This window comes from Manacus vitellinus, unplaced genomic scaffold (assembly GCF_001715985.3).
Source record: "Manacus vitellinus isolate BGI_N305 unplaced genomic scaffold, ASM171598v3 scaffold_18_pilon, whole genome shotgun sequence".
NCBI classification, from domain to species: domain Eukaryota; kingdom Metazoa; phylum Chordata; class Aves; order Passeriformes; family Pipridae; genus Manacus; species Manacus vitellinus.
In genome coordinates, this window is record NW_021939324.1 from 151,178 (window position 1) to 161,761 (window position 10,584).

Consider the following 10,584-nt stretch of genomic DNA (forward strand, 5'->3'; position numbering starts at 1 on the left):
AGAGGGATGCCTAAATGGTGGGTTACATTTACTTACCTTGTTCTGTCAAAAGGAGAGGGATGCCTAAATGTGACACATGTATACAAAACTGTGGTAAAGACTTGACTTCCACTCCTTTACAGACACGAAAGAATTCAAATGTTTTTGTGTTTTCAGACCGGGAAGAACAAAAAGAAAAAAATGGTCATGTTAAAAAAAGAGTTTTATTTACTAAATCGTTGCTAAGGCTGTGGTTTTTGTCATGGTTCCTGAGAGAGTCAAGGAGTTTATGTTTTCAGAAAATTATCTGTGACTGATGACATTTTGGGACTTTTTGCATGTGGGTGGGTGGATGCAATGCTAACCAGTTGAATCTATTTCAGAAAAATCCTTTGCTGCTGTCAAGTCCCAGACTACAATAGAATATGACAAAGAGAAGGAACGCAACAACGCCACCACAATGACAAAGTGTCCTGGAACAGTAAACTCACGAAGACTGCCTGGAGCAATGAGCCTTCTCCCTCAGTGAAGAAAACAAAAGGTCTTTTATTCTTTCTCTCTCTTCCCGGCCCCCTTCCCACTCACTCCCCCACATCCCCTTACCCATATTTAGAACTATAGCCTGTTTCAAAGGTTAGTTCTGGCACAGTGACCAAAAGGATCTCCATATGGTTTTTATTTATTTATTCTTTGTCTCAGATGCTTTTGGCACAACATATTTGCATGAGTTTGATGGTGTTTATAGAAACCTTGAATACTGGAGTTCATAGAAAAGGTCATTGGCTCATTCTTTCTCTTACTTAAATTGAATTTTCCCCACTGTTGTTTCTGCTGCTACTCATTTTATTTTTAATAGATATTGATTTCTTTTCCAGATTTGTATTTGTTTTTATTTATTTGTTTGCTTGCTTTTTGTTGTGGTGGTGGTTGGGTTTTTTTCAGCTTGACCACCCCTGGGTTCCCTGCAAAAAGCTTCAGACAGTCTTATTACATTGGAGGAATGTGGCCTTGTCGATGAAATTGTCACTTGGAGCTAGTGCCCATTCCTCCTCGGCACAGAAGGCTTCCCTTCAGTCTCCCTAAAAGAGGAGATTTATTCTGATTGAGTTTTCTTATGAAGCACAGCATCTTCAGAGGCTGAACATTCTGTCCACTGCCTTTAACAACTTAATTCCTATGTATAGCAAACAACTGTGCCAAAACTGCTGTCCATTTACCTACTTGTAGTATTTGTGGAAAACCTCATTTAACACATGCTCCAGTTCAATAGAGGGCTGTGGCAAAGCTCCAATTCAGAAAAACCATTAGCTCCTTGTTTCCTTCTGAAGTGACTCAGACTGTGTTCAGTTGAGTAGAAGAGTCTCCTTATATCCACTTCTAAATAATGCCAAATAGTGCTAAGGTTTAATTGCTCTGTGGTTGTGCTTTCTTGGTCTTCAGTAGAGTTATGTGAAGAAATAATTTTTACTACTCATCTTCAAATGTTAAGATTCAGATAGGGAAGTTACTCTTCATGTAGACTACTTTGAGTCTATATACATAAATATATATATATATATGACATGTATCTTATAACATTTTAAGTCACTGTTGGTAAATGTTAATGAGAACTGGCTAAACAGCAGATCCCAGAGGGTTGCAATCAGTGATACAGGGTCTAGTTGGAGGCTTATCACTAGTGGTGTCCCAAAAGGTTCAGTATTTGGCCCAGTATTGTTTAACTTCTCCATCAGTGACTTGGATGAAGGGGCAGATGCCTCCTCAGCAAGTTCACTGATGACACAAAGCTGGGGGGACTGGCCAATACCTCAGAGGGCTGTGCTACCCTTCAGAAGGACCTCGACAGGTTGGAGAGATGGGCAGAGACCTGTTTGAAATTCAACAAAGGCAAGTGCAGGGTCCTGCACCTGGGATAGAATAACCCCAGGCACCAACACAGTCTGGGGGCTGACCTGCTGGGGAGCAGCTCTGCAGAGAAGGACCTGGGGGTCCTGGTGGACAACAATCTGCCCATGAGCCAGCAGTGTGCCCTGGTGGCCAAGACCAATGGGATCCTGCAGTGCCTTAGGAAGAGCATTGCCAGCAGGTCAAGGGAGGATCCTGCCCCTCTACTCAGCCCTAGTGAGGCCACATCTGGAGTGCTGTGTCCAGTTCTGGACTTCTCAGTACTAGAGAGACATGGAGCTTCTGGATCAGGTCCAGTGGAGAGCAACAAAGATGATCAAGGTACTGGAACATCTCTCAGGAAAGGCTGAGAGAGTTGGGCCTGTTCAGCCTCGAGAAGAGCCAACTGAGAGGGGACCCCATGAATGTATATAAGGGAGGGTATCAAGAGGATGGAGCCAGGCTCTTCTCGGTGGTGCTGAGCAATAGGACTAGAGGCAGCAGGCAGAAATTGGTGCAAAGGAAGTTCCACCTGAACATGAGGAAGAACTTCTTTACTGTGCAGGTGATTGTGCACTGGAACAGACTGCCAAGAGAGGTAGTGGAGTCTCCCCCCCTGGAGATATTCAAGAACCATCTGGACATGATCCTGTGCAATGTGCTCTAGGATGACCCTGATTAAGCAGGGAGGTTGGACCTAATGACCCAACGTGATCCCTTCCAACCTTATGCATCCTATGATTCTGTGATTCTGTAATGTCAGATGACAATTTCCTCTAGCTACGCAAACTGTAAAAGTTTCCTGAATCCAGCCTTGATGAAGCACAGCTGCCTTCAAATGCTTCAGATGTACCCCAAAACCTAAACTGCACAAAGACAAGTTCAAAGATCAAGGTAAACCCCAACTGGCTATCTTGACTGCTTGAAAGAAAAATCCTGTGGTGCTTCTTCCTAATCTGAGTGCTTTATGCACTCATACATGGGTTTCTAGTATCTGACCTAACTGACAATATCTTTCAATTTTTATATTATATAGTATGGAGATAAACCATGTTGAAAAGGAAAGCCCTGGTTTTGCTTTTTAGTGGGTATTCCAGCTCACTGGCAATGTAGCTATCAGAGGTGATATCAGAGGTTGTATGATGACTGAGGGATCTCTTGTTCTCAGCCCATGGGGAACTATTCTGCAGCTGAAGGGAAGACTTTTACAAGTTTTTGGCAAGAGGCTCATTATATCTGTTCTCAAGAAATATAGTACTTAACCAGGTACCTAACTTTACTCACCTAAAAAAAGGAAAGATCCTCCACCAGTGTCTTCTTTTTTCATGAAACTGAAAATATATGATATCAATATATACAAAAACATGTACACTATGAAATTCTACCTCACTGTGATAATGACACAGATAATAATTCAGTAGTCAAAATCACTAATGCATCCTCATTCTTTTATATTTACAGGTAATCAATGAGAAGTAGAGTAACAACCAGAAGTTAAGGTTAATGAAATCAAATGAAGAATTTTGAAAAGTCAGATGTGTTATTGTATGCCTAAATATTGACTTTAGCCCCTTATGAATAGATCAATAGGGTTTAATGTCAGAATGGACTCAGCATAACAAAAGACAACAAACTTCCCTTAAGGAATGCCTGGTCCCGCACAATGCATGTTCTTGAACTAGAGTGTATTTTTTAGAAAAGAGAACAAAAAAATAAAGAAGAAATTTAGACTTAAATAATTTCCCCCAGGTATGAATCATGACCCCTGTTGCTTCAGTGACTATTTGAAAAACTGTCTTCATTTTAGTCGGAATTTGTCTAACTTCAATTCCCCATCTCTTAGTCTTATTAGTTTAGTGAAGAGAGAAAATGGTCCTACAGAGTAGTCTGCATGTCACTCCACACTGCAGCTCACACTCAGGTTCCAGCATAACCTGGGGCCTCTCCCTGAACTCTCTTCATATCTCAGCTCCTTTTTGGATCATGGGACCAGTAGTAGGCAATATTATAGCAGGTTCAGTGCCAGCTTTGCAGGTGTTGAACACAGAAAAACCCTCTTTGCTCGTGAGGACCAAAAGCTACCGTGGGTTTTTTCCATTAGAGAGCCTTTCAGTTATAAGATTATCTTTTATGAAAGAGCCATGGAAATGTATATTGCTTTCTTGGATCCTAGCTATACTAAATAACCAATCTTTATATCTGCTTTTCCCCCTGTTCTTGTGGAATGAGCAGCTATGTGACATCAACAGGTATGTTCATTGTGCAGGGAAATGTTAAACAGCACTAAGGCTGGGTCAAATATCTGTGGCCTGAGAAAAGGAGATATTCACTACTATGTTCTTGAAACCTGTCCCTTATCCATTATCAGAGTGCTATATTGGGTTGGTACCATTCTAGGCTTTAAACTGAATGGCATGCTAACACAAAATAAAGTGCATCAGAGATTTCTTAGTTTATTGAATTAACAAGCTGTTTTTATCAAACAGAATTTTAAAATGTCACAAATACACCAGACCTTTCCTCAGACCTTTTTTCTTAACTCATGCTGATTGCTAACAGAAATATCATCTTTTTATTTAGGGCCTATGCTGATTTTCCACTATTTATGTAGTATCAATGTCCAAAACAGCAGGCTGAGTAACTCCTTCGTGCTCTGACCCAGTATTTGCTTAAGTCTCTTGGAATGGTTATGGCACATGGTAGGGGAAAAAAGTTGGTGTTCATGACTCACAGGAATGTTAAGCCATTTTGTTTAAATGAGTTAAAATTGCTGGTGTAGGCTCCTTCAATAGGTGATTAAACAATCTGATTTTCAGAGATGTTCTGTAACATCATCTTTCATCATCACTGGAACTGAGAAGTGTTCACTATTACATGACAGAAGTAGAGGCTTCTATCAAGTCTGTAACAAAGGTATTTATTGAATTATCATGTTTTCTGCACTATATATAGTAACTGTACCAACTAGCAATGGATTATTGCAAGCTTTTTTTTGTTTGTCAGTACATTTTTCCATAAACAGCTTCCTCTTCACAAACTTTTGCTTCCCTTTTAACTTACATTCACCAGTGCTATTTTCTATTTCTCTAATAATATTTATATATTTTGGAAAAAAATTATTTTCAACTCTAGGCCTAATGCTTAAGAAACAAGAAGAACAACAATAATATTTTTAAACTCCTAAACCAAACCCGTAGACCCTAATAGCCCTTTAGACTGTCAGTTTGTTGGGCAGCTAGTGAAATGTTTTATAAGAAATAACAAGATTCTTTTTCTAGATGATCTCATTTAACTTTTTTTTCAAATTTGTGAAAGTGATCTGTTAATATCCTTTTGTACAGGTACTGCTGGTACTCCTGTTTATATGTTACAAATGTAATCTAGTTGAGACAATTCACATTGAAAAAATCACTAATTTTATGTTCTGGAAGCAACTTCTCCTTTTCAAGGTGAAGACTAGCATAAAGCTCCCAGACTTGGATGTAACACACATTAAGTCAGAAAATCAATATGTACTATTTCTGAAAATTTCAAAACCAGTCTTTGGAACATTGGCAATATATGCCACCTGATAGGTGCTGAGGCAGTGGGATGGTAGCTGTAGAACAGTGAAAAAACCAGTAAGTTTAAAAATGAAGGAAAAGTAACAAAATGCCATGGTTTGAGATAGCCCCAAAATCTAAATTCCCTAGTCCTAGCCCCCTGTCACATCTCAACCTAATGTGAGATGGGTTTTTTCCAGAAAAAACACACCAGACTCCAAATGGGGAAAGGGAATATATTACAATGACTGTACAAATAAATATTATAATACATTATACACACGATCATAACTATCTCTACCATGACATAAGTATTTACAATGGATCAGATCTCTTCTCCCCCCCAAATAAAAGTCCAGGAGGGAAGAAGGACACATCCCTTCCAGTCTCTAAGCAGAAGTATCTTCTACAGCAGCAGTCGTCTGTCCTCTCCACATGCAGCAGCTGATAGCTGGATTTCTGCCAGCACTCACAAGGGAGGCCTCCAAGCCTGTCTCGGCCCCTTGACGCAGGCAAAGGGGTCTTCCGTGGGCTACGTTCACCCCAGACAAGGTCATTCCACCACGGTCATATCACGAGCACAGGGGTCTTCGTGACGGTCTGGTATCTCCAGGAGATTCAAGCTCCTTGCAGGGCCTCTGCGCCCTGCCTCAGGCTGCGAGCTTCTTTGTAGCTTGCAGCAAGGGAGGGCCCCCAAGGTCACCCTCTCCGCATTCCATCCTGGCTGAACTCTCAGGACGACTGAGCTTCTTAGCTCTTCTCTGCAGTGCATGTCGCACTTCACCCCTCTCTTCTAGAACGTGAGGCGTTTCCAAGGAGTTTGGGGGGTCTGGTTCAGTTCTTACCCCCAAAACTCTGTAACTCTGTAACTCTTTTTCTCGGCTCTCCTTCCAGGAGTCCTTTCTGCGGTGCTGCATGCCTCTGTTGCTGCTTCTTATCTCTTCTGGCCCTGTGCCACCATTTCTCCGGTCAGCGTTGGTCTGTCACTACTCCTGCCGCTGCCCAGGGTGGAGAAAACATCTCCCAGCATAACTACAGACACTTAGCTCAGTCTAACACTGTTCCAAGTCTCTGCAGTCCCCCCAGTCGGGGCTGGGAGGGGGCCAGAGCCCTCCAAGGGGCTTCCTCGTGGCTCACAACATGGCTACCACTTCTTCAACCACCCAACTACAACTCTTCTCTTCCGTTTGGTTGTGGTATGTTTATATTTCACAGGAGCGCAGATTGTTTCAAATCTCCAGTGTCACCACCCCTTGGGGGTTACCACTTTTTCTTAGCTTCAGGGGGAAAACCTAGTTCAAACCACTACACAAAACATAATAAAACATAATTAGAAAAGAAATTAGATATTATTTAAGACTTCCCAAAGGAATGTTTTTCAACAGACAATAGATACTGAAATATTCTTGGAAGTTTTACCTGGCAGCATTATTCACCTGGCCACATTTGTTCATCTAAGATGCAAATACATTTACCACTCTTCAGACTCTCAGGAAACAACTAAAAAATGTTCCAAGCTTGCATATGAGAGCTCCTTTGAAAATATACAAGTTGTTGTCAAATCATTAATTAGAGTCATATAATTGTATGAAAGATATGTAAGACATTTTTTTAAGTAAATGAGGAAAACTAAGATACAGAGAGGTTAAATTACTTCATCACAGTGTCTTGCAAAGTTGACAATACATCAGGACTGGTTCCTTGAGAGATGAATAGCAAGTATAAGTTGCAGCTGACACTGCAGGTGTAATACTGCAGATGTGACCCTTCCATCCATATTTATGTGTCATATAAAACCAAACCCCATTTTTCCAATCAAAGAAGTGTCACCTAATTTAACGTTACTTAGCAATGTCTAAGCAAGGGTCTTAAGCTTGTAGCGTATTTGGTTCCTACCATAAACAAAGTGGATGAAAAGGGAGGACATCCTCACATCAGTCAAACAAATCCACACCTGTAAGTGATCTCAGTGGTTCTGGTTTTCCCCAGTGCCTGATGGTGACACACCTGAATGAAGAGCTCTGCAGCAGTGAGCAGCTTAATTAGCGCAGATCCTTTTCAAGGAATCAAGCCCATTGCAACAAGAATTACAAATGCACAGAGGTCTTCCCACTACTTGAAGTCAGCAGTCATGCTTTTATCCATTGATGTGCTGTCAATGATGAACTGACAGATGCAAGACTTCAGGCAAGAATGCCACACCCATACAAACTGGGAAATTATGTCCTGCTGCATGAAAATTATTGCATTAATTTACAGGCGGGCAAGGTCACCGCTTTTTCAAAATTTCTTTTGTGTTTCACAAGTGGAAATGACAAAGGCAAAGCTTCATTAGTGATCTAGCAGTCCCAGACAGATCAAGGTCTGAAGGAGATGAAATTCCTCCTGTACATATTGCAGGTAATCAATCATCAGACGTGTACTACCATCAGGAGAGGCCTGCAGTCACCAGATGCTTTGATGCACCTAGTGTCTTCCACCACAAAAACCAGCTGTCATCACTGCAAGACAGTTCTGGCATGCTGGCATCATTGCCAAGCTGGTTTTCAGGATAGTCTCCCTCTCACTGTGATTTTTTGGTTTACTAGAAGGCACCCTGTACTCATGGGTGTTGAGAGAAGAGCATATGTGGCTCATAAAGAAATGAAGGCATGACCCTAGTAGAGAGTTTACCATTCAGTGGCACCACTGAGTCTTTGCTCAACACTGAGCTCTGCATGATACTGTGGAGTCAGGAGGCTGCAGGGACCAGCACCTCTGATACCAGAACAAAAGCAGGGATATTGGGTACCCATAACTTCAGAAACACTGTGTGATACCCCGGCATCAGACATGTGCTCAGAGCTGCTGAACTTGCTTGAAGATCCAGTCTTTGCTGAGTTCCCCATAAATGTTTTTGTTTTAAATAAAGGGAGATACTTCTCTGAGGTTACTGGCTTAGCCTGTACAGCATTTTAAAGTACATATTATAATGAATTTTCCATCAAAGCTGTCACTTGCTATTTACCTTAAGAAGATAAATACAGGAAGACTGTTACTATAGGAAAGCCCTAACTGGTTTCCCATTTCAAGGTAGGCACTGTCTGTGCTATAATACTTAAACCCACTGTGATCCCTCATGAGACAGGAATGCTTAACAAGACAAAGAGGAATTTCTCATTTCACTAGTGGGGTTCCCTGAGGCTCAGTACCAGGGCCGGTCCGTTTAATACCTTTACTGATGATTTGAACAAGGGGATCAAGTGCACCTTCAGTAAGTTCGGAGATGACACAAATCAGATAAGAGGATTGCTCTGCTGGAGGGCAGGAAGGCTCTGCAGAGGGATCTGAACATGTTGGATCAATAGGCTGAAGCCAATGGTATGAGGTTCAATAAGGAAAAGCACCAGGTCCTGCACTCAGGTCACAACAACCCCAGGCAGAGCTACAGGCTGGGGGAAGAGTGGCTGGAAAGCTGCCCAGTGGAAAAGGACCTGGCTGGTTGACAGCCACTGAACATGAGCCACCAGTGTGCCCAGGTGGCCAAGAAGGCCAATAGCATCCTGGCCTGTATGAGAAATAGTGTGGCCAGCAGGACCAGGGAAGTGACTGTCTCCCTGTAATCATCACTCGTTAGGCTGCACTTCAAATCCTGTGTTTTGAGCCCCTGATGACAAGAAAGACATTGAGATATTTTTATACTATAAAGTATAGAATTATGGCTATTCCGTGACTGTGTAAAGGTAAACAAAATAAAAAAAAATAGGCAACAGTCACCTATCATTGAAAGAATTGTTGTTACAGTTAGATTAACTACCAAAGCACCAGGCAGGCCAAGAAGGCCCCCTCCAATAATGCCAGGCAAGCTTGCCTCAGTCCTGAGATCTTGCAAAGTTACTGCAAAGTCTAAGGCTTTACTGGGCTTTACATGACCACTGAGAGTTTCTTCTCAAAAAAAACGAAGAGGCATCATTCCAAAAAATGTTCCATGTTACTGTAAAGGGAAAAGTAAACACATTTTATTATCAGGGAATAAAATGCCTGCCTGATCTGGTTTCCATGAAGTGAACAAGCTCATTTGCAACAGACAATCCCTCCCTTCCACCACAAGACACACATCCACACCCCACACTTCAGTTTTTACTGCTATATTTCCTGTGGCATATTAATCATGGCTAGGCTTTGTGAATTAAGATTTGGAAAAGGTTCTATCGACATTTGTTACAAGCACACTGGTGGCTAATAAGGCCAATATGAGACAGACATGTCCGATTGCAAAAGGCACAGCAGAAAGACTCCTTAGGTGGTATATTCTGCAATACACGGTTCTTTCTGCGTTGTCTTTTCTCCTCCAGAGTGATCCTGCGTGCTTTCTCAAAGGAAACGGCAGTGTTATAAATAGTGTGTCTCCAGGTCTCCTGATTGGAGGCCAGAGTAGACCAGTTATGTTGATCAGTATGGCCAAGGCTGAGATGTTGTTTCAGGGAGTCCTTGTATCTCCTCTTCGGGGCTCCTCTCTTGTGGCAGTCGGTGGCAAGTTCACCATAAAGCAAGATCTTAGGGAGGCGGTGATCCTTCATCCTGGAGACGTGTCCTGCAGGTGTGTTCTCATCAACATGGCCTCAATACTTGTAACTGCTGCTTGTTCTAGAACAGATGTATTGGTCACATCATCTGACCCGTGGATGTTTAGGATTGTACGGAGACAGCGTTGATGGAGGTGTTCTAGGAGACGCAGGTGGTGGCGATAGATGACCCATGATTCGGAACCATATAAAAGAGTAGACAGCACTATGGCTTTGTAAACACTGATCTTTGTACTTTTCTTCGTGTTTATTACGCCAAACTCTTTTATGGAGTTTTCTGAAAGCACTACATGCCTTTGCTAACCTGTTGTCTATCTCTCCATCAATCTTGCCATCCGAGGAGATGAGGCTACCTAGGTAATTAAACTGCTGGACTGATTTGAGCTCTGTCACAGTCAGAGGAGACTGGAATGTTTGCTAAAGAGGATGAGTTATGAGATAGACTAAACTCCTCTCTCTCAGCAATTGTAAATTCAAAATTAAGGGGCTTTAATCGAGGAAGAGTGGAAAAAAACCCAGAAGAAATAACAACCCTTTATTAAAAGATATATGTATATTGGCAAAAACAGTAACAGAACACAAAAAAACTAGACAGTAGTCCTAGAAAAAAGAAG

At 41.8% G+C, this 10,584-nt stretch overlaps 1 long non-coding RNA gene across 1 annotated transcript; it reads left to right on the plus strand.

Annotated features, from left to right (window-relative positions):
* Positions 1 to 367: 367 nt before the first annotated feature.
* LOC108639257 lies at positions 368 to 7,845 on the plus strand. The gene is made up of 3 exons (XR_001920350.2): positions 368 to 520; positions 4,680 to 4,776; positions 7,395 to 7,845. It is a non-coding gene; the product is annotated as an uncharacterized LOC108639257 (long non-coding RNA).
* Positions 7,846 to 10,584: the final 2,739 nt, after the last annotated feature.